Source organism: Pseudophryne corroboree, unplaced genomic scaffold (genome assembly GCF_028390025.1).
Source record: "Pseudophryne corroboree isolate aPseCor3 unplaced genomic scaffold, aPseCor3.hap2 scaffold_499, whole genome shotgun sequence".
Classification (NCBI taxonomy): Eukaryota; Metazoa; Chordata; class Amphibia; order Anura; family Myobatrachidae; genus Pseudophryne; species Pseudophryne corroboree.
In genome coordinates, this window is record NW_026970105.1 from 204581 (window position 1) to 229258 (window position 24678).

At 45.4% G+C, this 24678-nt stretch overlaps 28 non-coding genes and 2 pseudogenes across 28 annotated transcripts; all 30 read left to right on the top strand.

Annotated features, from left to right (window-relative positions):
* The first annotated feature begins 1290 nt into the window (after nucleotides 1-1290).
* Nucleotides 1291-1454, top strand: LOC135030543 (U1 spliceosomal RNA). The gene has a single exon (XR_010226533.1). It is a non-coding gene; the product is annotated as a U1 spliceosomal RNA (small nuclear RNA).
* A 152-nt stretch (nucleotides 1455-1606) lies between these two features.
* Nucleotides 1607-1748, top strand: LOC135030498 (U1 spliceosomal RNA; annotated as a pseudogene).
* Nucleotides 1749-2440: 692 nt separating this feature from the next.
* LOC135030511 (U1 spliceosomal RNA) lies at nucleotides 2441-2604 on the top strand. Its single transcript, XR_010226503.1, has one exon. It is a non-coding gene; the product is annotated as a U1 spliceosomal RNA (small nuclear RNA).
* A 152-nt stretch (nucleotides 2605-2756) lies between these two features.
* On the top strand, nucleotides 2757-2919 carry LOC135030488 (U1 spliceosomal RNA). Its single transcript, XR_010226485.1, has one exon. It is a non-coding gene; the product is annotated as a U1 spliceosomal RNA (small nuclear RNA).
* Nucleotides 2920-3584: 665 nt separating this feature from the next.
* On the top strand, nucleotides 3585-3748 carry LOC135030512 (U1 spliceosomal RNA). Its single transcript, XR_010226504.1, has one exon. It is a non-coding gene; the product is annotated as a U1 spliceosomal RNA (small nuclear RNA).
* Nucleotides 3749-3900: 152 nt separating this feature from the next.
* Nucleotides 3901-4063, top strand: LOC135030544 (U1 spliceosomal RNA). Its single transcript, XR_010226534.1, has one exon. It is a non-coding gene; the product is annotated as a U1 spliceosomal RNA (small nuclear RNA).
* Nucleotides 4064-4734: 671 nt separating this feature from the next.
* Nucleotides 4735-4898, top strand: LOC135030513 (U1 spliceosomal RNA). Its single transcript, XR_010226505.1, has one exon. It is a non-coding gene; the product is annotated as a U1 spliceosomal RNA (small nuclear RNA).
* Nucleotides 4899-5050: 152 nt separating this feature from the next.
* On the top strand, nucleotides 5051-5213 carry LOC135030490 (U1 spliceosomal RNA). Its single transcript, XR_010226487.1, has one exon. It is a non-coding gene; the product is annotated as a U1 spliceosomal RNA (small nuclear RNA).
* A 672-nt stretch (nucleotides 5214-5885) lies between these two features.
* Nucleotides 5886-6049, top strand: LOC135030532 (U1 spliceosomal RNA). The gene has a single exon (XR_010226523.1). It is a non-coding gene; the product is annotated as a U1 spliceosomal RNA (small nuclear RNA).
* Nucleotides 6050-6201: 152 nt separating this feature from the next.
* On the top strand, nucleotides 6202-6343 carry LOC135030503 (U1 spliceosomal RNA; annotated as a pseudogene).
* Nucleotides 6344-7035: 692 nt separating this feature from the next.
* LOC135030527 (U1 spliceosomal RNA) lies at nucleotides 7036-7199 on the top strand. Its single transcript, XR_010226518.1, has one exon. It is a non-coding gene; the product is annotated as a U1 spliceosomal RNA (small nuclear RNA).
* Nucleotides 7200-7351: 152 nt separating this feature from the next.
* LOC135030471 (U1 spliceosomal RNA) lies at nucleotides 7352-7514 on the top strand. Its single transcript, XR_010226468.1, has one exon. It is a non-coding gene; the product is annotated as a U1 spliceosomal RNA (small nuclear RNA).
* A 671-nt stretch (nucleotides 7515-8185) lies between these two features.
* LOC135030525 (U1 spliceosomal RNA) lies at nucleotides 8186-8349 on the top strand. Its single transcript, XR_010226516.1, has one exon. It is a non-coding gene; the product is annotated as a U1 spliceosomal RNA (small nuclear RNA).
* Nucleotides 8350-8501: 152 nt separating this feature from the next.
* LOC135030482 (U1 spliceosomal RNA) lies at nucleotides 8502-8664 on the top strand. Its single transcript, XR_010226479.1, has one exon. It is a non-coding gene; the product is annotated as a U1 spliceosomal RNA (small nuclear RNA).
* Nucleotides 8665-9335: 671 nt separating this feature from the next.
* LOC135030519 (U1 spliceosomal RNA) lies at nucleotides 9336-9499 on the top strand. The gene has a single exon (XR_010226511.1). It is a non-coding gene; the product is annotated as a U1 spliceosomal RNA (small nuclear RNA).
* Nucleotides 9500-9651: 152 nt separating this feature from the next.
* Nucleotides 9652-9814, top strand: LOC135030478 (U1 spliceosomal RNA). Its single transcript, XR_010226475.1, has one exon. It is a non-coding gene; the product is annotated as a U1 spliceosomal RNA (small nuclear RNA).
* A 671-nt stretch (nucleotides 9815-10485) lies between these two features.
* On the top strand, nucleotides 10486-10649 carry LOC135030541 (U1 spliceosomal RNA). The gene has a single exon (XR_010226531.1). It is a non-coding gene; the product is annotated as a U1 spliceosomal RNA (small nuclear RNA).
* Nucleotides 10650-10801: 152 nt separating this feature from the next.
* LOC135030496 (U1 spliceosomal RNA) lies at nucleotides 10802-10964 on the top strand. Its single transcript, XR_010226492.1, has one exon. It is a non-coding gene; the product is annotated as a U1 spliceosomal RNA (small nuclear RNA).
* Nucleotides 10965-11635: 671 nt separating this feature from the next.
* Nucleotides 11636-11799, top strand: LOC135030514 (U1 spliceosomal RNA). The gene has a single exon (XR_010226506.1). It is a non-coding gene; the product is annotated as a U1 spliceosomal RNA (small nuclear RNA).
* Nucleotides 11800-11951: 152 nt separating this feature from the next.
* LOC135030485 (U1 spliceosomal RNA) lies at nucleotides 11952-12114 on the top strand. Its single transcript, XR_010226482.1, has one exon. It is a non-coding gene; the product is annotated as a U1 spliceosomal RNA (small nuclear RNA).
* Nucleotides 12115-12785: 671 nt separating this feature from the next.
* LOC135030520 (U1 spliceosomal RNA) lies at nucleotides 12786-12949 on the top strand. Its single transcript, XR_010226512.1, has one exon. It is a non-coding gene; the product is annotated as a U1 spliceosomal RNA (small nuclear RNA).
* A 152-nt stretch (nucleotides 12950-13101) lies between these two features.
* On the top strand, nucleotides 13102-13264 carry LOC135030486 (U1 spliceosomal RNA). The gene has a single exon (XR_010226483.1). It is a non-coding gene; the product is annotated as a U1 spliceosomal RNA (small nuclear RNA).
* A 671-nt stretch (nucleotides 13265-13935) lies between these two features.
* LOC135030535 (U1 spliceosomal RNA) lies at nucleotides 13936-14099 on the top strand. The gene has a single exon (XR_010226526.1). It is a non-coding gene; the product is annotated as a U1 spliceosomal RNA (small nuclear RNA).
* A 152-nt stretch (nucleotides 14100-14251) lies between these two features.
* On the top strand, nucleotides 14252-14414 carry LOC135030467 (U1 spliceosomal RNA). Its single transcript, XR_010226465.1, has one exon. It is a non-coding gene; the product is annotated as a U1 spliceosomal RNA (small nuclear RNA).
* A 671-nt stretch (nucleotides 14415-15085) lies between these two features.
* Nucleotides 15086-15249, top strand: LOC135030522 (U1 spliceosomal RNA). Its single transcript, XR_010226513.1, has one exon. It is a non-coding gene; the product is annotated as a U1 spliceosomal RNA (small nuclear RNA).
* A 152-nt stretch (nucleotides 15250-15401) lies between these two features.
* On the top strand, nucleotides 15402-15564 carry LOC135030479 (U1 spliceosomal RNA). The gene has a single exon (XR_010226476.1). It is a non-coding gene; the product is annotated as a U1 spliceosomal RNA (small nuclear RNA).
* A 671-nt stretch (nucleotides 15565-16235) lies between these two features.
* On the top strand, nucleotides 16236-16399 carry LOC135030536 (U1 spliceosomal RNA). The gene has a single exon (XR_010226527.1). It is a non-coding gene; the product is annotated as a U1 spliceosomal RNA (small nuclear RNA).
* A 152-nt stretch (nucleotides 16400-16551) lies between these two features.
* Nucleotides 16552-16714, top strand: LOC135030480 (U1 spliceosomal RNA). Its single transcript, XR_010226477.1, has one exon. It is a non-coding gene; the product is annotated as a U1 spliceosomal RNA (small nuclear RNA).
* A 671-nt stretch (nucleotides 16715-17385) lies between these two features.
* Nucleotides 17386-17549, top strand: LOC135030515 (U1 spliceosomal RNA). The gene has a single exon (XR_010226507.1). It is a non-coding gene; the product is annotated as a U1 spliceosomal RNA (small nuclear RNA).
* Nucleotides 17550-17701: 152 nt separating this feature from the next.
* Nucleotides 17702-17864, top strand: LOC135030500 (U1 spliceosomal RNA). The gene has a single exon (XR_010226494.1). It is a non-coding gene; the product is annotated as a U1 spliceosomal RNA (small nuclear RNA).
* Nucleotides 17865-24678: the final 6814 nt, after the last annotated feature.

Sequence of the window (24678 nt, forward strand, 5' to 3'; positions counted from 1 at the left end):
TATTGACTTTTTTAAGTTTTTCTAGGAAACGTTTTAGATGAATGCTTATTAGCCTTTGTCAGTATGGACTTTTGCAAAGTGTCTCTGTGGCGCAATCAGTTAGTATGTACGGCTATTAACCAAAAGGTTGGTGGTTCAATCCCACCCAGGGACCTAATTGACCTTGTTATCAGATTTTGGTGATCTTTAAGTAGACAGTCAAAATTTCATACCCCCTTTTATGGTGTAGGGTACCTGGCCTTCTCTGATGTAATCAGAGTTAGATTTGATTCAGTGATTTTATAAAAACAGCTAGGAAGCACAATTTAGCAGTGGGTTGCAGAGAAAAAAAATATGCTGGCAGAAAAATCCAATTGAGTGATTAAACAGCTCTTTATTTTCTGGCTTTATTTTTATGCTAACAAATTTGTTCTCTGAAAAGTGTCCACAAAGCCAAGTCTCTGATTAACACCTTTGTAAGGATGGTTTTTCACCTATTACTAAATTAAACTTGCTTCATTGGAAAGGCAGCAAGATGCATCCTCATTTCAATGTCTACTGAAATAATACAGGTTGACACCAGGAAACATTAACGCCACTGCATCCTTGCTGCTTTCTCATGTGGAAGTCTGTTTAATGTGAAAACAAGGTGATATCTAATTAGCACACAGGTAAGGAATTAAGAAAATCTTTATTTAAGGGTGAAGATGTTTCTCACAAAATCGTTGCCCCAATGCATCATTGAAATTCAAGCTGGAAAGATGATTTTAATATATCACTTGTACATTTTGTATTGCTCTTCTGGTGACAATGTAGTTTGTTTTTGTCAATTACCATTTTAATAATAGGGTAAAGAAAATGAAGTGGATTTTTGAAAGAAAACAATACTGTCAATATACTATTAAAACAAATTAAAATGGTAAAAGTTATTGTACTTTAAGTAAAAATAAAAGAGACAAAATATCAATCCCAGTTTTGGATTACTTTAATTAACACAAAAAAAATGCATATAGCAGAGGATAGTTTCAATCTGCCTACCTCTGGGTTATGGGCCCAGCATCACTGTATGCAAATCCGTCTTCTGCAGACCTTCCCCCAGGAATGCTTGTACTAGTTGTTGCATTTGGTTTGTTGTTTGGGGGTGCTTCAGTATTAGGCAGCCTTCTGCCCTCCCATGTTCATTTGAAAATATGTGTTCTCCCTGCAGTTGTTGTCCCCAGATGAGAGTTCCCTTGTGCTGCCTCAGTTGAATCGCCTTTACTTGACAGAGATGTGCCTGAGCAGCGGCCCTCCCCAGCCCTATCCCAAATCATACTTATTTTGCATAGGAGATATCATGGTCATGAAGATTGTTCTCCCAGGGTGAGGTTCATTCATTGCATTCTGGGTATGATGACCCCTGTGATTTCCCCAAATATGGGAAACTCGACTGCATTATTTGTGGTAGTGGGGGACTGTGTTTGTGCTTTCCTCTGGTCAGCTCTGGTAAAAGTCAGATTTCTTTGTCTCAGATCTTCCTCTAGCCTTGTTCTTCTTTCGAGAGTTCCCTTGTGCTGCCTCAGTTGGATCTCCTTCACTTGACAGGGGGGTGCCCGAGCAGCGACCCTCCCCAGCTCTAGCCCAACTCCTACTTACCTGCCAGGTGAGATACTATGATCAGGAAGGTGCTTCTCCCAGGGCAAGGCTCACCCATTGCACTCTGGGTGTGCTGCCCCTTTGATTTCCCCAAATGTGGGACACTTGACTGCATAATTTGTGTTTCCCCTGGTCGGCTCTCATATAATTCAGATCTCTTTGTCTCAGGTCTCTCTTCAGCCTAGTTTGCTGTCTGTTTCCACTTCTCTTTTCTTGAGCCGCTCCCTTCTATGCCCTTGCACACTAGCCTGACTTCTCCCATCTGCTTACTTTGTGCCTTCCAACGCACAATGCGAACTACAGGTAGTGCTGCAGGGCCCACACCCTTTTACTTGCCTTACAGAGCAGCTCTGGAGCTGTTACAGTGCCCAGCTGCTGCAAGAAATCAGCTTGAATGCTTCAGGGGCTGGGGCATAGCCAACATGAGCCCCACACCGAAGGAGGGTGGAGGTGTTTAATGCGAACTAGGGGTCATCCAAGCGCCGCAAAAGGCCGCCATGCCCTGCATGCCCCTTTTCTCTTTTCATATGCAGACGAGGGTTGAAGCCAACTTTGACCCACTGCTTGGATGACATCACCATATGCAAATCCATCTGCTGCAGGCCTTCCCCCAGGAATGCTTGCACTAGTTGTTGCATTTGGTTTGTTGTTTGGGGGTGCTTCAGTATTAGGCAGCCTTCTGCCCTCCCATGTTCATCTGAAAATATGTGTTCTCCCTGCAGTTGTTGTCCCCAGATGAGAGTTCCCTTGTGCTGCCTCAGTTGAATCTCCTTTACTTGACAGAGATGTGCCTGAGCAGCGGCCCTCCCCAGCCCTATCCCAAATCATACTTATTTTGCATAGGAGATACCATGGTCATGAAGATTGTTCTCCCAGGGTGAGGTTCATTCATTGCATTCTGGGTATGCTGACCCCTGTGATTTCCCCAAATGTGGGAAACTCGACTGCATTATTTGTGGTAGTGGGGGACTGTGTTTGTGCTTTCCTCTGGTCAGCTCTGGTAAAAGTCAGATTTCTTTGTCTCAGATCTTCCTCTAGCCTTGTTCTTCTTTCGAGAGTTCCCTTGTGCTGCCTCAGTTGGATCTCCTTCACTTGACAGGGGGGTGCCCGAGCAGCGACCCTCCCCAGCTCTAGCCCAACTCCTACTTACCTGCCAGGTGAGATACTATGATCATGAAGGTGCTTCTCCCAGGGCAAGGCTCATCCATTGCACTCTGGGTGTGCTGCTCCTGTGATTTCCCCAAATGTGGGAAACTTGACTGCATAATTTGTGTTTCCACTGGTCGGCTTTCATATAATTCAGATCTCTTTGTCTCAGGTCTCTCTCCAGCCTAGTTTGCTGTCTGTTTCCACTTCTTTTTTTTTGAGCCCCTCCCTTCTATACCCTTGTGCACTATCCTGACTTCTACTCCTGTCTGCTTACTTTGTGCCTTCCAATGCACAATGCAAACTACAGGTAGTGCTGCAGGGCCCACAACCTTTTACTTGCCTTACAGAGCAGCTCTGGAGCTGTTACAGTGCCAAGCTGCTGCAAGAAATCAGCTTGAATGCTGGGGCATTGCCAATATGAGCCCCACACCGAAGGAGGGTGGGGGTGTTTAATGCGAACTAAGGGTCATCCAAGCGCCGCAAAAGGCCGCCATGCCCTGCATACCCCTTTTCTCTTTTCATATGCAGATGAGGGTTCCAGCCAACTTTGGCCCACTGCTTGGATGACATCACTGTATGCAAATCCGTCTTCTGCAGACCTTCCCCCAGGAATGCTTGTACTAGTTGTTGCATTTGGTTTGTTGTTTGGGGGTGCTTCAGTATTAGGCAGCCTTCTGCCCTCCCATGTTCATTTGAAAATATGTGTTCTCCCTGCAGTTGTTGTCCCCAGATGAGAGTTCCCTTGTGCTGCCTCAGTTGAATCTCCTTTACTTGACAGAGATATGCCTGAGCAGCGGCCCTCCCCAGCCCTATCCCAAATCATACTTATTTTGCATAGGAGATACCATGGTCATGAAGATTGTTCTCCCAGGGTGAGGTTCATTCATTGCATTCTGGGTATGCTGACCCCTGTGATTTCCCCAAATGTGGGAAACTCGACTGCATTATTTGTGGTAGTGGGGGACTGTGTTTGTGCTTTCCTCTGGTCAGCTCTGGTAAAAGTCAGATTTCTTTGTCTCAGATCTTCCTCTAGCCTTGTTCTTCTTTCGAGAGTTCCCTTGTGCTGCCTCAGTTGGATCTCCTTCACTTGACAGGGGGGTGCCCGAGCAGCGACCCTCCCCAGCTCTAGCCCAACTCCTACTTACCTGCCAGGTGAGATACTATGATCAGGAAGGTGCTTCTCCCAGGGCAAGGCTCACCCATTGCACTCTGGGTGTGCTGCTCCTGCGATTTCCCCAAATGTGGGACACTTGACTGCATAATTTGTGTTTCCTCTGGTCGGTTCTCGTATAATTCAGATCTCTTTGTCTCAGGTCTCTCTCCAGCCTAGTTTGCTGTCTGTTTCCACTTCTCTTTTCTTGAGCCGCTCCCTTCTATGCCCTTGCGCACTATCCTGACTTCTCCCGTCTGCTTACTTTGTGCCTTCCAACGCACAATGCGAACTACAGGTAGTGCTGCAGGGCCCACACCCTTTTAGTTGCCTTACAGAGCAGCTCTGGAGCTGTTACAGTGCCCAGCTGCTGCAAGAAATCAGCTGGAATGCTTCAGGGGCTGGGGCATTGCCAACATGAGCCCCACACCGAAGGAGGGTGGGGGTGTTTAATGCGAACTGAGGGTCATCCAAGCGCCGCAAAAGGCCGCCATGCCCTGCATACCCCTTTTCTCTTTTCATATGCAGATGAGGGTTCCAGCCAACTTTGGCCCACTGCTTGGATGACATCACTGTATGCAAATCCGTCTTCTGCAGACCTTCCCCCAGGAATGCTTGTACTAGTTGTTGCATTTGGTTTGTTGTTTGGGGGTGCTTCAGTATTAGGCAGCCTTCTGCCCTCCCATGTTCATTTGAAAATATGTGTTCTCCCTGCAGTTGTTGTCCCCAGATGAGAGTTCCCTTGTGCTGCCTCAGATGAATCTCCTTTACTTGACAGATATATGCCTGAGCAGCGGCCCTCCCCAGCCCTATCCCAAATCATACTTATTTTGCATAGGAGATACCATGGTCATGAAGATTGTTCTCCCAGGGTGAGGTTCATTCATTGCATTCTGGGTATGCTGACCCCTGTGATTTCCCCAAATGTGGGAAACTCGACTGCATTATTTGTGGTAGTGGGGGACTGTGTTTGTGCTTTCCTCTGCTCAGCTCTGGTAAAAGTCAGATTTCTTTGTCTCAGATCTTCCTCTAGCCTTGTTCTTCTTTCGAGAGTTCCCTTGTGCTGCCTCAGTTGGATCTCCTTCACTTGACAGGGGGGTGCCCTAGCAGCGACCCTCCCCAGCTCTAGCCCAACTCCTACTTACCTGCCTGGTGAGATATTATGATCAGGAAGGTGCTTCTCCCAGGGCAAGGCTCACCCATTGCACTCTGGGTGTGCTGCTCCTGCGATTTCCCCAAATGTGGGGCACTTGACTGCATAATTTGTGTTTCCTCTGGTCGGCTCTCGTATAATTCAGATCTCTTTGTCTCAGGTCTCTCTCCAGCCTAGTTTGCTGTCTGTTTCCACTTCTCTTTTCTTGAGCCGCTCCCTTCTATGCCCTTGCGCACTATCCTGACTTCTCCCGTCTGCTTACTTTGTGCCTTCCAACGCACAATGCGAACTACAGGTAGTGCTGCAGGGCCCACACCCTTTTACTTGCCTTACAGAGCAGCTCTGGAGCTGTTACAGTGCCCAGCTGCTGCAAGAAATCAGCTTGAATGCTTCAGGTGCTGGGGCATAGCCAACATGAGCCCCACACCGAAGGAGGGTGGAGGTGTTTAATGCGAATTAGGGGTCATGCAAGCGCCGCAAAAGGCCGCCATGCCCTGCACATCCCTTTTTTCTTTTCATATGCAGACGAGGGTTGAAGCCAACTTTGACCCACTGCTTGGATGACATCACCATATGCAAATCCATCTGCTGCAGGCCTTCCCCCAGGAATGCTTGCACTAGTTGTTGCATTTGGTTTGTTGTTTTTTGGGTGCTTCAGTATTAGGCAGCCTTCTGCCCTCCCATGTTCATCTGAAAATATGTGTTCTCCCTGCAGTTGTTGTCCCCAGATGAGAGTTCCCTTGTGCTGCCTCAGTTGAATCGCCTTTACTTGACAGAGATGTGCCTGAGCAGCGGCCCTCCCCAGCCCTATACCAAATCATACTTATTTTGCATAGGAGATATCATGGTCATGAAGATTGTTCTCCCAGGGTGAGGTTCATTCATTGCATTCTGGGTATGATGACCCCTGTGATTTCCCCAAATGTGGGAAACTCGACTGCATTATTTGTGGTAGTGGGGGACTGTGTTTGTGCTTTCCTCTGGTCAGCTCTGGTAAAAGTCAGATTTCTTTGTCTCAGATCTTCCTCTAGCCTTGTTCTTCTTTCGAGAGTTCCCTTGTGCTGCCTCAGTTGGATCTCCTTCACTTGACAGGGGGGTGCCCGAGCAGCGACCCTCCCCAGCTCTAGCCCAACTCCTACTTACCTGCCAGGTGAGATACTATGATGATGTAGGTGCTTCTCCCAGGGCAAGGCTCACCCATTGCACTCTGGGTGTGCTGCCCCTTTGATTTCCCCAAATGTGGGAAACTTGACTGCATAATTTGTGTTTCCCCTGGTCGGCTCTCATATAATTCAGATCTCTTTGTCTCAGGTCTCTCTTCAGCCTAGTTTGCTGTCTGTTTCCACTTCTCTTTTCTTGAGCCGCTCCCTTCTATGCCCTTGCGCACTATCCTGACTTCTCCCATCTGCTTACTTTGTGCCTTCCAACGCACAATGCGAACTACAGGTAGTGCTGCAGGGCCCACACCCTTTTACTTGCCTTACAGAGCAGCTCTGGAGCTGTTACAGTGCCCAGCTGCTGCAAGAAATCAGCTTGAATGCTTCAGGGGCTGGGGCATAGCCAACATGAGCCCCACACCGAAGGAGGGTGGAGGTGTTTAATGCGAACTAGGGGTCATCCAAGCGCCGCAAAAGGCCGCCATGCCCTGCACGCCCCTTTTCTCTTTTCATATGCAGATGAGGGTTGAAGCCAACTTTGACCCACTGCTTGGATGACATCACCATATGCAAATCCATCTGCTGCAGGCCTTCCCCCAGGAATGCTTGTACTAGTAGTTGCATTTGGTTTGTTGTTTGGGGGTGCTTCAGTATTAGGCAGCCTTCTGCCCTCCCATGTTCATCTGAAAATATGTGTTCTCCCTGCAGTTGTTGTCCCCAGATGAGAGTTCCCTTGTGCTGCCTCAGTTGAATCTCCTTTACTTGACAGAGATGTGCCTGAGCAGCGGCCCTCCCCAGCCCTATCCCAAATCATACTTATTTTGCATAGGAGATACCATGGTCATGAAGATTGTTCTCCCAGGGTGAGGTTCATTCATTGCATTCTGAGTATGCTGACCCCTGTGATTTCCCCAAATGTGGGAAACTCGACTGCATTATTTGTGGTAGAGGGGGACTATGTTTGTGCTTTCCTCTGGTCAGCTCTGTTAAAAGTCAGATTTCTTTGTCTCAGATCTTCCTCTAGCCTTGTTCCTCTTTCGAGAGTTCCCTTGTGCTGCCTCAGTTGGATCTCCTTCACTTGACAGGGGGGTTCCCGAGCAGCGACCCTCCCCAGCTCTAGCCCAACTCCTACTTACCTGCCAGGTGAGATACTATGATCATGAAGGTGCTTCTCCCAGGGCAAGGCTCACCCATTGCACTCTGGGTGTGCTGCTCCTGCAATTTCCCCAAATGTGGGACACTTGACTGCATAATTTGTGTTTCCTCTGGTCGGCTCTCGTATAATTCAGATCTCTTTGTCTCAGGTCTCTCTCCAGCCTAGTTTGCTGTCTGTTTCCACTTCTCTTTTCTTGAGCCGCTCCCTTCTATGCCCTTGCGCACTATCCTGACCTCTCCCGTCTGCTTACTTTGTGCCTTCCAACGCACAATGCATACTACAGGTAGTGCTGCAGGGCCCACACCCTTTTACATGCTTTACAGAACAGCTCTGGAGCTGTTACAGTGCCCAGCTGCTGCAAGAAATCATCTTGAATGCTTCAGGGGCTGGGGCATAGCCAACATGAGCCCCACACCGAAGGAGGGTGGAGATGTTTAATGCGAATTAAGGGTCATCCAAGCGCCACAAAAGGACGCCATGCCCTGCACATCCCTTTTTTCTTTTCATATGCAGACGAGGGTTGAAGCCAACTTTGACCCACTGCTTGGATGACATCACCATATGCAAATCCATCTGCTGCAGGCCTTCCCCCAGGAATGCTTACACTAGTTGTTGCATTTGGTTTGTTGTTTGGGGGTGCTTCAGTATTAGGCAGCCTTCTGCCCTCCCATGTTCATCTGAAAATATGTGTTCTCCCTGCAGTTGTTGTCCCCAGATGAGAGTTCCCTTGTGCTGCCTCAGTTGAATCTCCTTTACTTGACAGAGATGTGCCTGAGCAGCGGCCCTCCCCAGCCCTATCCCAAATCATACTTATTTTGCATAGGAGATACCATGGTCATGAAGATTGTTCTCCCAGGGTGAGGTTCATTCATTGCATTCTGGGTATGCTGACCCCTGTGATTTCCCCAAATGTGGGAAACTCGACTGCATTATTTGTGGTAGTGGGGGACTGTGTTTGGGCTTTCCTCTGCTCAGCTCTGGTAAAAGTCAGATTTCTTTGTCTCAGATCTTCCTCTAGCCTTGTTCTTCTTTCGAGAGTTCCCTTGTGCTGCCTCAGTTGGATCTCCTTCACTTGACAGGGGGGTGCCCGAGCAGCGACCCACCCCAGCTCTAGCCCAACTCCTACTTACCTGCCAGGTGAGATACTATGATCAGGAAGGTGCTTCTCCCAGGGCAAGGCTCACCCATTGCACTCTGGGTGTGCTGCTCCTGTGATTTCCCCAAATGTGGGAAACTTGACTGCATAATTTGTGTTTCCTCTGGTCGGCTCTCGTATAATTCAGATCTCTTTGTCTCAGGTCTTTCTCCAGCCTAGTTTGCTGTCTGTTTCCACTTCTCTTTTCTTGAGCCGCTCCCTTCTATGCCCTTGCGCACTATCCTGACCTCTCCCGTCTGCTTACTTTGTGCCTTCCAACGCACAATGCATACTACAGGTAGTGCTGCAGGGCCCACACCCTTTTACATGCTTTACAGAACAGCTCTGGAGCTGTTACAGTGCCCAGCTGCTGCAAGAAATCATCTTGAATGCTTCAGGGGCTGGGGCATAGCCAACATGAGCCCCACACCGAAGGAGGGTGGAGATGTTTAATGCGAATTAAGGGTCATCCAAGCGCCACAAAAGGACGCCATGCCCTGCACATCCCTTTTTTGTTTTCATATGCAGACGAGGGTTGAAGCCAACTTTGACCCACTGCTTGGATGACATCACCATATGCAAATCCATCTGCTGCAGGCCTTCCCCCAGGAATGCTTACACTAGTTGTTGCATTTGGTTTGTTGTTTGGGGGTGCTTCAGTATTAGGCAGCCTTCTGCCCTCCCATGTTCATCTGAAAATATGTGTTCTCCCTGCAGTTGTTGTCCCCAGATGAGAGTTCCCTTGTGCTTCCTCAGTTGAATCTCCTTTACTTGACAGAGCTGTGCCTGAGCAGCGGCCCTCCCCAGCCCTATCCCAAATCATACTTATTTTGCATAGGAGATACCATGGTCATGAAGATTGTTCTCCCAGGGTGAGGTTCATTCATTGCATTCTGGGTATGCTGACCCCTGTGATTTCCCCAAATGTGGGAAACTCGACTGCATTATTTGTGGTAGTGGGGGACTGTGTTTGTGCTTTCTTCTGGTCAACTCTGGTAAAAGTCAGATTTCTTTGTCTCAGATCTTCCTCTAGCCTTGTTCTTCTTTCGAGAGTTCCCTTGTGCTGCCTCAGTTGGATCTCCTTCACTTGACAGGGGGGTGCCCGAGCAGCGACCCTCCCCAGCTCTAGCCCAACTCCTACTTACCTGCCAGGTGAGATACTATGATCAGGAAGGTGCTTCTCCCAGGGCAAGGCTCACCCATTGCACTCTGGGTGTGCTGCTCCTGCGATTTCCCCAAATGTGGGACACTTGACTGCATAATTTGTGTTTCCTCTGGTCGGCTCTCGTATAATTCAGATCTCTTTGTCTCAGGTCTCTCTCCAGCCTAGTTTGCTGTCTGTTTCCACTTCTCTTTTCTTGAGCCGCTCCCTTCTATGCCCTTGCGCACTATCCTGACTTCTCCCGTCTGCTTACTTTGTGCCTTCCAACGCACAATGCGAACTACAGGTAGTGCTGCAGGGCCCACACCTTTTTAGTTGCCTTACAGAGCAGCTCTGGAGCTGTTACAGTGCCCAGCTGCTGCAAGAAATCAGCTTGAATGCTTCAGGTGCTGGGGCATAGCCAACATGAGCCCCACACCTAAGGAGGGTGGAGGTGTTTAATGCGAATTAGGGGTCATGCAAGCGCCGAAAAAGGCCGCCATGCCCTGCACATCCCTTTTTTCTTTTCATATGCAGACGAGGGTTGAAGCCAACTTTGACCCACTGCTTGGATGACATCACCATATGCAAATCCATCTGCTGCAGGCCTTCCCCCAGGAATGCTTGCACTAGTTGTTGCATTTGGTTTGTTGTTTGGGGGTGCTTCAGTATTAGGCAGCCTTCTGCCCTCCCATGTTCATCTGAAAATATGTGTTCTCCCTGCAGTTGTTGTCCCCAGATGAGAGTTCCCTTGTGCTGCCTCAGTTGAATCTCCTTTACTTGACAGAGATGTGCCTGAGCAGCGGCCCTCCCCAGCCCTATCCCAAATCATACTTATTTTGCATAGGAGATACCATGGTCATGAAGATTGTTCTCCCAGGGTGAGGTTCATTCATTGCATTCTGGGTATGATGACCCCTGTGATTTCCCCAAATGTGGGAAACTCGACTGCATTATTTGTGGTAGTGGGGGACTGTGTTTGTGCTTTCTTCTGGTCAACTCTGGTAAAAATCAGATTTCTTTGTCTCAGATCTTCCTCTAGCCTTGTTCCTCTTTCGAGAGTTCCCTTGTGCTGCCTCAGTTGGATCTCCTTCACTTGACAGGGGGGTACCCGAGCAGCGACCCTCCCCAGCTCTAGCCCAACTCCTACTTACCTGCCAGGTGAGATACTATGATCATGTAGGTGCTTCTCCCAGGGCAAGGCTCACCCATTGCACTCTGGGTGTGCTGCCCCTGTGATTTCCCCAAATGTGGGAAACTTGACTGCATAATTTGTGTTTCCCCTGGTCGTCTCTCGTATAATTCAGATCTCTTTGTCTCAGGTCTCTCTCCAGCCTAGTTTGCTGTCTGTTTCCACTTCTCTTTTCTTGAGCCGCTCCCTTCTATGCTCTTGCGCACTATCCTGACTTCTCCCGTCTGCTTACTTTGTGCCTTCCAACACACAATGCAAACTACAGGTAGTGCTGCAGGGCCCACACCCTTTTACTTGCCTCACAGAGCAGCTCTGGAGCTGTTACAGTACCCAGCTGCTGCAAGAAATCAGCTTGAATGCTTCAGGGGCTGGGGCATTGCCAACATGAGCCCCACACCGAAGGAGGGTGGAGGTGTTTAATGCGAACTAAGGGTCACCCAAGCGCCGCAAAAGGCCGCCATGCCCTGCACGCCCCTTTTCTCTTTTCATATGCAGACGAGGGTTGAAGCCAACTTTGACCCACTGCTTGGATGGCATTACCATATGCAAATCAATCTGCTGCAGGCCTTCCCCCAGGAATGCTTGCACTAGTTGTTGCATTTGGTTTGTTGTTTGGGGGTGCTTCGGTATTAGGCAGCCTTCTGCCCTCCCATGTTCATCTGAAAATATGTGTTCTCCCTGCAGTTGTTGTCCCCAGATGAGAGTTCCCTTGTGCTGCCTCAGTTGAATCTCCTTTACTTGACAGAGATGTGCCTGAGCAGCGGCCCTCCCCAGCCCTATCCCAAATCATACTTATTTTGCATAGGAGATACCATGGTCATGAAGATTGTTCTCCCAGGGTGAGGTTCATTCATTGCATTCTGGGTATGCTGACCCCTGTGATTTCCCCAAATGTGGGAAACTCGACTGCATTATTTGTGGTAGTGGGGGACTGTGTTTGTGCTTTCCTCTGCTCAGCTCTGGTAAAAGTCAGATTTCTTTGTCTCAGATCTTCCTCTAGCCTTGTTCTTCTTTCGAGAGTTCCCTTGTGCTGCCTCAGTTGGATCTCCTTCACTTGACAGGGGGGTGCCCGAGCAGCGACCCTCCCCAGCTCTAGCCCAACTCCTACTTACCTGCCAGGTGAGATACTATGATCAGGAAGGTGCTTCTCCCAGGGCAAGGCTCACCCATTGCACTCTGGGTGTGCTGCTACTGCGATTTCCCCAAATGTGGGAAACTTGACTGCATAATTTGTGTTTCCTCTGGTCGGCTCTCGTATAATTCAGATCTCTTTGTCTCAGGTCTTTCTCCAGCCTAGTTTGCTGTCTGTTTCCACTTCTCTTTTCTTGAGCCGCTCCCTTCTATGCCCTTGCGCACTATCCTGACCTCTCCCGTCTGCTTACTTTGTGCCTTCCAACGCACAATGCATACTACAGGTAGTGCTGCAGGGCCCACACCCTTTTACATGCTTTAAAGAACAGCTCTGGAGCTGTTACAGTGCCCAGCTGCTGCAAGAAATCATCTTGAATGCTTCAGGGGCTGGGGCATAGCCAACATGAGCCCCACACCGAAGGAGGGTGGAGATGTTTAATGCGAATTAAGGGTCATCCAAGCGCCACAAAAGGACGCCATGCCCTGCACATCCCTTTTTTCTTTTCATATGCAGACGAGGGTTGAAGCCAACTTTGACCCATTGCTTGGATGACATCACCATATGCAAATCCATCTGCTGCAGGCCTTCCCCCAGGAATGCTTACACTAGTTGTTGCATTTGGTTTGTTGTTTGGGGGTGCTTCAGTATTAGGCAGCCTTCTGCCCTCCCATGTTCATCTGAAAATATGTGTTCTCCCTGCAGTTGTTGTCCCCAGATGAGAGTTCCCTTGTGCTGCCTCAGTTGAATCTCCTTTACTTGACAGAGATGTGCCTGAGCAGCGGCCCTCCCCAGCCCTATCCCAAATCATACTTATTTTGCATAGGAGATACCATGGTCATGAAGATTGTTCTCCCAGGGTGAGGTTCATTCATTGCATTCTGGGTATGCTGACCCCTGTGATTTCCCCAAATGTGGGAAACTCGACTGCATTATTTGTGGTAGTGGGGGACTGTGTTTGTGCTTTCTTCTGGTCAACTCTGGTAAAAGTCAGATTTATTTGTCTCAGATCTTCCTCTAGCCTTGTTCTTCTTTCGAGAGTTCCCTTGTGCTGCCTCAGTTGGATCTCCTTCACTTGACAGGGGGGTGCCCGAGCAGCGACCCTCCCCAGCTCTAGCCCAACTCCTACTTATCTGCCAGGTGAGATACTATGATCAGGAAGGTGCTTCTCCCAGGGCAAGGCTCACCCATTGCACTCTGGGTGTGCTGCTCCTGCGATTTCCCCAAATGTGGGACACTTGACTGCATAATTTGTGTTTCCTCTGGTCGGCTCTCGTATAATTCAGATCTCTTTGTCTCAGGTCTCTCTCCAGCCTAGTTTGCTGTCTGTTTCCACTTCTCTTTTCTTGAGCCGCTCCCTTCTATGCCCTTGCGCACTATCCTGACTTCTCCTGTCTGCTTACTTTGTGCCTTCCAACGCACAATGCGAACTACAGGTAGTGCTGCAGGGCCCACACCCTTTTAGTTGCCTTACAGAGCAGCTCTGGAGCTGTTACAGTGCCCAGCTGCTGCAAGAAATCAGCTTGAATGCTTCAGGTGCTGGGGCATAGCCAACATGAGCCCCACACCTAAGGAGGGTGGAGGTGTTTAATGCGAATTAGGGGTCATGCAAGCGCCGCAAAAGGCCGCCATGCCCTGCACATCCCTTTTTTCTTTTCATATGCAGACGAGGGTTGAAGCCAACTTTGACCCACTGCTTGGATGACATCACCATATGCAAATCCATCTGCTGCAGGCCTTCCCCCAGGAATGCTTGCACTAGTTGTTGCATTTGGTTTGTTGTTTGGGGGTGCTTCAGTATTAGGCAGCCTTCTGCCCTCCCATGTTCATCTGAGAATATGTGTTCTCCCTGCAGTTGTTGTCCCCAGATGAGAGTTCCCTTGTGCTGCCTCAGTTGAATCGCCTTTACTTGACAGAGATGTGCCTGAGCAGCGGCCCTCCCCAGCCCTATCCCAAATCATACTTATTTTGCATAGGAGATATCATGGTCATGAAGATTGTTCTCCCAGGGTGAGGTTCATTCATTGCATTCTGGGTATGATGACCCCTGTGATTTCCCCAAATGTGGGAAACTCGACTGCATTATTTGTGGTAGAGGGGGACTGTGTTTGTGCTTTCCTCTGGTCAGCTCTGGTAAAAGTCAGATTTCTTTGTCTCAGATCTTCCTCTAGCCTTGTTCTTCTTTCGAGAGTTCCCTTGTGCTGCCTCAGTTGGATCTCCTTCACTTGACAGGGGGGTGCCCGAGCAGCGACCCTCCCCAGCTCTAGCCCAACTCCTACTTACCTGCCAGGTGAGATACTATGATCAGGAAGGTGCTTCTCCCAGGGCAAGGCTCACCCATTGCACTCTGGGTGTGCTGCTCCTGCGATTTCCCCAAATGTGGGAAACTTGACTGCATAATTTGTGTTTCCTCTGGTCGGCTCTCGTATAATTCAGATCTCTTTGTCTCAGGTCTTTCTCCAGCCTAGTTTGCTGTCTGTTTCCACTTCTCTTTTCTTGAGCCGCTCCCTTCTATGCCCTTGCGCACTATCCTGACCTCTCCCGTCTGCTTACTTTGTGCCTTCCAACGCACAATGCATACTACAGGTAGTGCTGCAGGGCCCACACCCTTTTACATGCTTTAAAGAACAGCTCTGGAGCTGTTACAGTGCCCAGCTGCTGCAAGAAATCATCTTGAATGCTTCAGGGGCTGGGGCATAGCCTACATGAGCCCCACACCGAAGGAGGGTGGAGATGTTTAATGCGAATTAAGGGTCATCCAAGCGCCACAAAAGGACGCCATGCCCTGCACATCCCTTTTTTCTTTTCATATGCAGACGAGGGTTGAAGCCAACTTTGACCCATTGCTTGGATGACATCACCATATGCAAATCCATCTGCTGCAGGCCTTCCCCCAGGAATGCTTACACTAGTTGTTGCATTTGGTTTGTTGTTTGGGGGTGCTTCAGTATTAGGCAGCCTTCTGCCCTCCCATGTTCATCTGAAAATATGTGTTCTCCCTGCAGTTGTTGTCCCCAGATGAGAGTTCCCTTGTGCTGCCTCAGTTGAATCTCCTTTACTTGACAGAGATGTGCCTGAGCAGCGGCCCTCCCCAGCCCTATCCCAAATCATACTTATTTTGCATAGGAGATACCATGGTCATGAAGATTGTTCTCCCAGGGTGAGGTTCATTCATTGCATTCTGGGTATGCTGACCCCTGTGATTTCCCCAAATGTGGGAAACTCGACTGCATTATTTGTGGTAGTGGGGGACTGTGTTTGTGCTTTCTTCTGGTCAACTCTGGTAAAAGTCAGATTTCTTTGTCTCAGATCTTCCTCTAGCCTTGTTCTTCTTTCGAGAGTTCCCTTGTGCTGCCTCAGTTGGATCTCCTTCACTTGACAGGGGGGTGCCCGAGCAGCGACCCTCCCCAGCTCTAGCCCAACTCCTACTTACCTGCCAGGTGAGATACTATGATCAGGAAGGTGCTTCTCCCAGGGCAAGGCTCACCCATTGCACTCTGGGTGTGCTGCTCCTGCGATTTCCCCAAATGTGGGACACTTGACTGCATAATTTGTGTTTCCTCTGGTCGGCTCTCGTATAATTCAGATCTCTTTGTCTCAGGTCTCTCTCCAGCCTAGTTTGCTGTCTGTTTCCACTTCTCTTTTCTTGAGCCGCTCCCTTCTATGCCCTTGCGCACTATCCTGACTTCTCCTGTCTGCTTACTTTGTGCCTTCCAACGCACAATGCGAACTACAGGTAGTGCTGCAGGGCCCACACCCTTTTAGTTGCCTTACAGAGCAGCTCTGGAGCTGTTACAGTGCCCAGCTGCTGCAAGAAATCAGCTTGAATGCTTCAGGTGCTGGGGCATAGCCAACATGAGCCCCACACCTAAGGAGGGTGGAGGTGTTTAATGCGAATTAGGGGTCATGCAAGCGCCGCAAAAGGCCGCCATGCCCTGCACATCCCTTTTTTCTTTTCATATGCAGACGAGGGTTGAAGCCAACTTTGACCCACTGCTTGGATGACATCACCATATGCAAATCCATCTGCTGCAGGCCTTCCCCCAGGAATGCTTGCACTAGTTGTTGCATTTGGTTTGTTGTTTGGGGGTGCTTCAGTATTAGGCAGCCTTCTGCCCTCCCATGTTCATCTGAAAATATGTGTTCTCCCTGCAGTTGTTGTCCCCAGATGAGAGTTCCCTTGTGCTGCCTCAGTTGAATCGCCTTTACTTGACAGAGATGTGCCTGAGCAGCGGCCCTCCCCAGCCCTATCCCAAATCATACTTATTTTGCATAGGAGATATCATGGTCATGAAGATTGTTCTCCCAGGGTGAGGTTCATTCATTGCATTCTGGGTATGATGACCCCTGTGATTTCCCCAAATGTGGGAAACTCGACTGCATTATTTGTGGTAGAGGGGGACTGTGTTTGTGCTTTCCTCTGGTCAGCTCTGGTAAAAGTCAGATTTCTTTGTCTCAGATCTTCCTCTAGCCTTGTTCTTCTTTCGAGAGTTCCCTTGTGCTGCCTCAGTTGGATCTCCTTCACTTGACAGGGGGGTGCCCGAGCAGCGACCCTCCCCAGCTCTAGCCCAACTCCTACTTACCTGCCAGGTGAGATACTATGATCAGGAAGGTGCTTCTCCCAGGGCAAGGCTCACCCATTGCACTCTGGGTGTGCTGCTCCTGCGATTTCCCCAAATGTGGGACACTTGACTGCATAATTTGTGTTTCCTCTGGTCGGCTCTCGTATAATTCAGATCTCTTTGTCTCAGGTCTCTCTCCAGCCTAGTTTGCTGTCTGTTTCCACTTCTCTTTTCTTGAGCCGCTCCCTTCTATGCCCTTGCGCACTATCCTGACTTCTCCCGTCTGCTTACTTTGTGCCTTCCAACGCACAATGCGAACTACAGGTAGTGCTGCAGGGCCCACACCCTTTTACTTGCCTTACAGAGCAGCTCTGGAGCTGTTACAGTGCCCAGCTGCTGCAAGAAATCAGCTTGAATGCTTCAGGTGCTGGGGCATAGCCAACATGAGCCCCACACCTAAGGAGGGTGGAGGTGTTTAATGCGAATTAGGGGTCATGCAAGCGCCGCAAAAGGCCGCCATGCCCTGCACATCCCTTTTTTCTTTTCATATGCAGACGAGGGTTGAAGCCAACTTTGACCCACTGCTTGGATGACATCACCATATGCAAATCCATCTGCTGCAGGCCTTCCCCCAGGAATGCTTGCACTAGTTGTTGCATTTGGTTTGTTGTTTGGGGGTGCTTCAGTATTAGGCAGCCTTCTGCCCTCCCATGTTCATCTGAAAATATGTGTTCTCCCTGCAGTTGTTGTCCCCAGATGAGAGTTCCCTTGTGCTGCCTCAGTTGAATCTCCTTTACTTGACAGAGATGTGCCTGAGCAGCGGCCCTCCCCAGCCCTATCCCAAATCATACTTATTTTGCATAGGAGATACCATGGTCATGAAGATTGTTCTCCCAGGGTGAGGTTCATTCATTGCATTCTGGGTATGCTGACCCCTGTGATTTCCCCAAATGTGGGAAACTCGACTGCATTATTTGTGGTAGTGGGGGACTGTGTTTGTGCTTTCCTCTGGTCAGCTCTGGTAAAAGCCAGATTTCTGTGTCTCAGATCTTCCTCTAGCCTTGTTCTTCTTTCGAGAGTTCTCTTGTGCTGCCTCAGTTGGATCTCCTTCACTTGACAGGGGGGTGCCCGAGCAGCGACCCTCCTCAGCTCTTGCCCAACTCCTACTTACCTGCCAGGTGAGATACTATGATCATGAAGGTGCTTCTCCCAGGGCAAGGCTCACCCATTGCACTCTGTGTGTGCTGCTCCAGCTATTTCCCCAAATGTGGGAAACTCGACTGCATAATTTGTGTTTCCCCTGGTCGGCTCTCGTATAATTCAGATCTCTTTGTCTCAGGTCTCTCTCCAGCCTAGTTTGCTGTCAGTTTCCACTTCTCTTTTCTTGAGCCGCTCCCTTCTATGCCCTTGCGCACTATCCTGACTTCTCCCGTCTGCTTACTTTGTGCCTTCCAACGCACAATGCGAACTACAGGTAGTGCTGCAGGGCCCACACCCTTTTAGTTGCCTTACAGAGCAGCTCTGGAGCTGTTACAGTGCCCAGCTGCTGCAAGAAATCAGCATGAATGTTCTTCGTTGATTGATGGAAGAAACATCTTACAAAAACTCTCCAGATTATTGACTTTTTAAAGTTTTTCTAGGAAACGTTCTAGATGAATGCTTATTAGCGTTTGTCAGAATGTAAGTTTGCAAAGTGTCTCTGTGGCGCAATCAGTTAGCGTGTTCGGTTATTATCTAAAAGGTTGGTGGTTCAATCCCACCCAGGGACGTAATTTACCTTGTGATCAGATTTTGGTGATCTTAAAGTAGACAAGTCAAAATTTCAAACCCCCTGTTATGGTGTGGGTACCTTGCCTTCCCTGATGTAATCAGAGTTAGATTTGATTCAGTGATTTTATAAAAACAGCTAGGAAGCACAATTTAGCAGTAGGTTGCAGAGAAAAAAAAAATATGCTGGCAGAAAAATCCAATTGAGTGAATAAACAGCTCTTCATTTTCTGGCTTTATTTTTATGCTAACAAATTTGTTCTCTGAAAAGTGTCCACAAAGCCAAGTCTCTGATTAACACCTTTGTAAGGATGGTTTTTCACCTATTACTAAATTAAACTTGCTTCATTGGAAAGGCAGCAAGATGCATCCTCATTTCAATGTCTACTGAAATAATACAGGTTGACACCAGGAAACATTAACGGCACTGCATCCTTGCTGCTTTCTCATGTGGAAGTCTGTTTAATGTGAAAACAAGGTGATATCTAATTAGCACACAGGTAAGCAATTAAGAAAATCTTTATTTAAGGGTGAAGATGTTTCTCACAAAATCGTTGCCCCAATGCATCATTGAAATTCAACCTGGAAAGATGATTTTAATATATCACTTGTACATTTTGTATTGCTCTTCTGGTGACAATGTAGTTTGTTTTTGTCAATTACCATTTTAATAATAGGGTAAAGAAAATTAAGTGGATTTTTGAAAGAAAACAATACTGTCAATATACTATTAAAACAAATTAAAATGGTAAAAGTTATTGTACTTTAAGTAAAAATAAAAGAGCAAAAATATCAATCCCAGTTTTGGATTACTTTAATTAACAAAAAAAAATGCATATAGCAAAGGATAGTTTCAATCTGCCTACCTCTGGGTTATGGGCCCAGCATGCTTCCATTGCAGTACTCTGCTGCACATGTAAGTGCAAGAGATCCTGAAGCACTCACTCATCATGGGAAAGTACCAATGTGTTTCTTCGTTGGTTGATGGAAGAAACATCTTACAAAAACTCTCCAGATTATTGACTTTTTAAAGTTTTTCTAGGAAACGTTCTAGATGAATGCTTATTAGCCTTTGTCAGTATGTACTTTTGCAAAGTGTCTCTGTGGCGCAATTAGTTAGTGTGTAAGGCTATTAATCAAAAGGTTGGTGGTTCAATCTCACCCAGGAATGTAATTGACCTTGTGATCAGATTTTGGTGATATTTAAGTAGACAAGTCAAAATTTCAAACCCCCTCTTATTGTGTAGGGTACCTGGCCTTCTCTGATGTAATCAGAGTTAGATTTGATTCAGTGATTTTATAAAAAACAGCTAGGAAGCACAATTTAGCAGTGGGTTGCAGATAAAAAAAATATGCTGGCAGAAAAATCCAATTGAGTGATTAAACAGCTCTTCATTTTCTGGCTTTATTTTTATGCTAACAAATTTGTTCTCTGAAAAGTGTCCACAAAGCCATGTCTCTGATTAACACCTTTGTAGGGATGGTTTTTCACCTATTACTAAATTAAACTTGCTTCATTGGAAAGGCAGCAAGATGCATCCTCATTTCAATGTCTACTGAAATAATACAGGTTGACACCAGGAAACATTAACGCCACTGCATCCTTGCTGCTTTCTCATGTGGAAGTCTGTTTAATGTGAAAACAATGTGATATCTAATTAGCACACAGGTAAGGAATTAAGAAAATCTTTATTTAAGGGTGAAGATGTTTCTCACAAAATCGTTGCCCCAATGCATCATTGAAATTCAAGCTGGAAAGATGATTTTAATATATCACTTGTACATTTTGTATTGCTCTTCTGGTGACAATGTAGTTTGTTTTTGTCAATTACCATTTTAATAATAGGGTAAAGAAAATTAAGTGGATTTTTGAAAGAAAACAATACTGTCAATATACTATTAAAACAAATTAAAATGGTAAAAGTTATTGTACTTTAAGTAAAAATAAAAGAGCAAAAATATCAATCCCAGTTTTGGATTACTTTAATTAACAAAAAAAAATGCATATAGCAAAGGATAGTTTCAATCTGCCTACCTCTGGGTTATGGGCCCAGCATGCTTCCATTGCAGTACTCTGCTGCACATGTAAGTGCAAGAGATCCTGAAGCACTCACTCATCATGGGAAAGTACCAATGTGTTTCTTCATTGGTTGATGGAAGAAACATCTTACAAAAACTCTCCAGATTATTGACTTTTTAAAGTTTTTCTAGGAAACGTTCTAGATGAATGCTTATTAGCCTTTGTCAGTATGGACTTTTGCAAAGTGTCTCTGTGGCGCAATTGGTTAGTGTGTAAGGCTATTAACAAAAAGGTTGGTGGTTCAATCCCACCCAGGGACGTAATTGACCTTGTGATCAGATTTTGGTGATATTTAAGTAGACAAGTCAAAATTTCAAACCCCATCTTATTGTGTAGGGTACCTGGCCTTCTCTGATGTTATCAGAGTTAGATTTGATTCAGTGGTTTTATAAAAAACAGCTAGGAAGCACAATTTAGCAGTGGGTTGCAGAGAAAAAAAATATGCTGGCAAAAAAATCCAATTGAGTGATTAAACAGCTCTTCATTTTCTGGTTAATTTTTATGCTAACAAATTTGTTCTCTGAAAAGTGTCCACAAAGCCAAGTCTCTGATTAACACCTTTGTAGGGATGGTTTTTCACCTATTACTAAATTAAACTTGCTTCATTGGAAAGGCAGCAAGATGCATCCTCATTTCAATGTCTACTGAAATAATACAGGTTGACACCAGGAAACATTAACGCCACTGCATCCTTGCTGCTTTCTCATGTGGAAGTCTGTTTAATGTGAAAACAAGGTGATATCTAATTAGCACACAGGTAAGGAATTAAGAAAATCTTTATTTAAGGGTGAAGATGTTTCTCACAAAATCGTTGCCCCAATGCATCATTGAAATTCAAGCTGGAAAGATGATTTTAATATATCACTTGTACATTTTGTATTGCTCTTCTGGTGACAATGTAGTTTGTTTTTGTCAATTACCATTTTAATAATAGGGTAAAGAAAATTAAGTGGATTTTTGAAAGAAAACAATACTGTCAATATACTATTAAAACAAATTAAAATGGTAAAAGTTATTGTACTTTAAGTAAAAATAAAAGAGCAAAAATATCAATCCCAGTTTTGGATTACTTTAATTAACAAAAAAAAATGCATATAGCAAAGGATAATTTCAATCTGCCTACCTCTGGGTTATGAGCCCAGCATGCTTCCATTGCAGTACTCTGCTGCACATGTAAGTGCAAGAGATCCTGAAGCACTCACTCATCATGGGAAAGTACCAATGTGTTTCTTCGTTGGTTGATGGAAGAAACATCTTAAAAAACTCTCCAGATTATTGACTTTTTAAAGTTTTTCTAGGAAACGTTCTAGATGAATGCTTATTAGCCTTTGTCAGTATGTACTTTTGCAAAGTGTCTCTGTGGCGCAATTGGTTAGTGTGTAAGGCTATTAACAAAAGGTTGGTGGTTCAATCCCACCCAGGAATGTAATTGACCTTGTGATCAGATTTTGGTGATATTTAAGTAGACAAGTCAAAATTTCAAACCCCCTCTTATTGTGTAGGGTACCTGGCCTTCTCTGATGTAATCAGAGTTAGATTTGATTCAGTGATTTTATAAAAAACAGCTAGGAAGCACAATTTAGCAGTGGGTTGCAGATAAAAAAAATATGCTGGCAAAAAAATACAATTGAGTGATTAAACAGCTCTTCATTTTCTGGCTTTATTTTTATGCTAACAAATTTGTTCTCTGAAAAGTGTCCACAAAGCCAAGTCTCTGATTAACACCTTTGTAGGGATGGTTTTTCACCTATTACTAAATTAAACTTGCTTCATTGGAAAGGCAGCAAGATGCATCCTCATTTCAATGTCTACTGATATAATACAGGTTGACACCAGGAAACATTAACGCCACTGCATCCTTGCTGCTTTCTCATGTGGAAGTCTGTTTAATGTGAAAACAAGGTGATATCTAATTAGCACACAGGTAAGGAATTAAGAAAATCTTTATTTAAGGGTGAAGATGTTTCTCACAAAATCGTTGCCCAAATGCATCATTGAAATTCAAGCTGGAAAGATGATTTTAATATATCACTTGTACATTTTGTATTGCTCTTCTGGTGACAATGTAGTTTGTTTTTGTCAATTACCATTTTAATAATAGGGTAAAGAAAATTAAGTGGATTTTTGAAAGAAAACAATACTGTCAATATACTATCAAAACAAATTAAAATGGTAAAAGTTATTGTACTTTAAGTAAAAATAAAAGAGCCAAAATATCAATCCCAGTTTTGGATTACTTTAATTAACAAAAAAAATGCATATAGCAAAGGATAGTTTCAATCTGCCTACCTCTGGGTTATGGGCCCAGCATGCTTCTATTGCAGTACTCTGCTGCACATGTAAGTGCAAGAGATCCTGAAGCACTCACTCATCATGGGAAAGTACCAATGTGTTTCTTCATTGGTTGATGGAAGAAACATCTTACAAAAACTCTCCAGATTATTGACTTTTTAAAGTTTTTCTAGGAAACGTTCTAGATGAATGCTTATTAGCCTTTGTCAGTATGTACTTTTGCAAAGTGTCTCTGTGGCGCAATTGGTTAGTGTGTAAGGCTATTAACCAAAAGGTTGGTGGTTCAATCCCACCCAGGGACGTAATTGACCTTGTGATCAGATTTTGGTGATATTTAAGTAGACAAGTCAAAATTTCAAACCCCATCTTATTGTGTAGGGTACCTGGCCTTCTCTGATGTAATCAGAGTTAGATTTGATTCATTGATTTTATAAAAACAGCTAGGAAGCACAATTTAGCAGTGGTTTGCAGAGAAAAAAAATATGCTGGCAGAAAAATCCAATTGAGTGATTAAACAGATCTTCATTTTCTGGCTTTATTTTTATGCTAACAAATTTGTTCTCTGAAAAGTGTCCACAAAGCCAAGTCTCTGATTAACACCTTTGTAAGGATGGTTTTTCACCTATTACTAAATTAAACTTGCTTCATTGGAAAGGCAGCAAGATGCATCCTCATTTCAATGTCTACTGAAATAATACAGGTTGACACCAGGAAACATTAACGCCACTGCATCCTTGCTGCTTTCTCATGTGGAAGTCTGTTTAATGTGAAAACAAGGTGATATCTAATTAGCACACAGGTAAGGAATTAAGAAAATCTTTATTTAAGGGTGAAGATGTTTCTCACAAAATCGTTGCCCCAATGCATCATTGAAATTCAAGCTGGAAAGATGATTTTAATATATCACTTGTACATTTTGTATTGCTCTTCTGGTGACAATGTAGTTTGTTTTTGTCAATTACCATTTTAATAATAGGGTAAAGAAAATTAAGTGGATTTTTGAAAGAAAACAATACTGTCAATATACTATTAAAACAAATTAAAATGGTAAAAGTTATTGTACTTTAAGTAAAAATAAAAGAGCAAAAATATCAATCCCAGTTTTGGATTACTTTAATTAACAAAAAAAAATGCATATAGCAAAGGATAATTTCAATCTGCCTACCTCTGGGTTATGAGCCCAGCATGCTTCCATTACAGTACTCTGCTGCACATGTAAGTGCAAAAGATCCTGAAGCACTCACTCATCATGGGAAAGTACCAATGTGTTTCTTCGTTGGTTGATGGAAGAAACATCTTACAAAAACTCTCCAGATTATTGACTTTTTAAAGTTTTTCTAGGAAACGTTCTAGATGAATGCTTATTAGCCTTTGTCAGTATGTACTTTTGCAAAGTGTCTCTGTGGCGCAATTGGTTAGTGTGTAAGGCTATTAACAAAAGGTTGGTGGTTCAATCCCACCCAGGAATGTAATTGACCTTGTGATCAGATTTTGGTGATATTTAAGTAGACAAGTCAAAATTTCAAACCCCCTCTTATTGTGTAGGGTACCTGGCCTTCTCTGATGTAATCAGAGTTAGATTTGATTCAGTGATTTTATAAAAAAACAGCTAGGAAGCACAATTTAGCAGTGGGTTGCAGATAAAAAAAATATGCTGGCAAAAAAATACAATTGAGTGATTAAACAGCTCTTCATTTTCTGGCTTTATTTTTATGCTAACAAATTTGTTCTCTGAAAAGTGTCCACAAAGCCAAGTCTCTGATTAACACCTTTGTAGGGATGGTTTTTCACCTATTACTAAATTAAACTTGCTTCATTGGAAAGGCAGCAAGATGCATCCTCATTTCAATGTCTACTGAAATAATACAGGTTGACACCAGGAAACATTAACGCCACTGCATCCTTGCTGCTTTCTCATGTGGAAGTCTGTTTAATGTGAAAACAAGGTGATATCTAATTAGCACACAGGTAAGGAATTAAGAAAATCTTTATTTAAGGGTG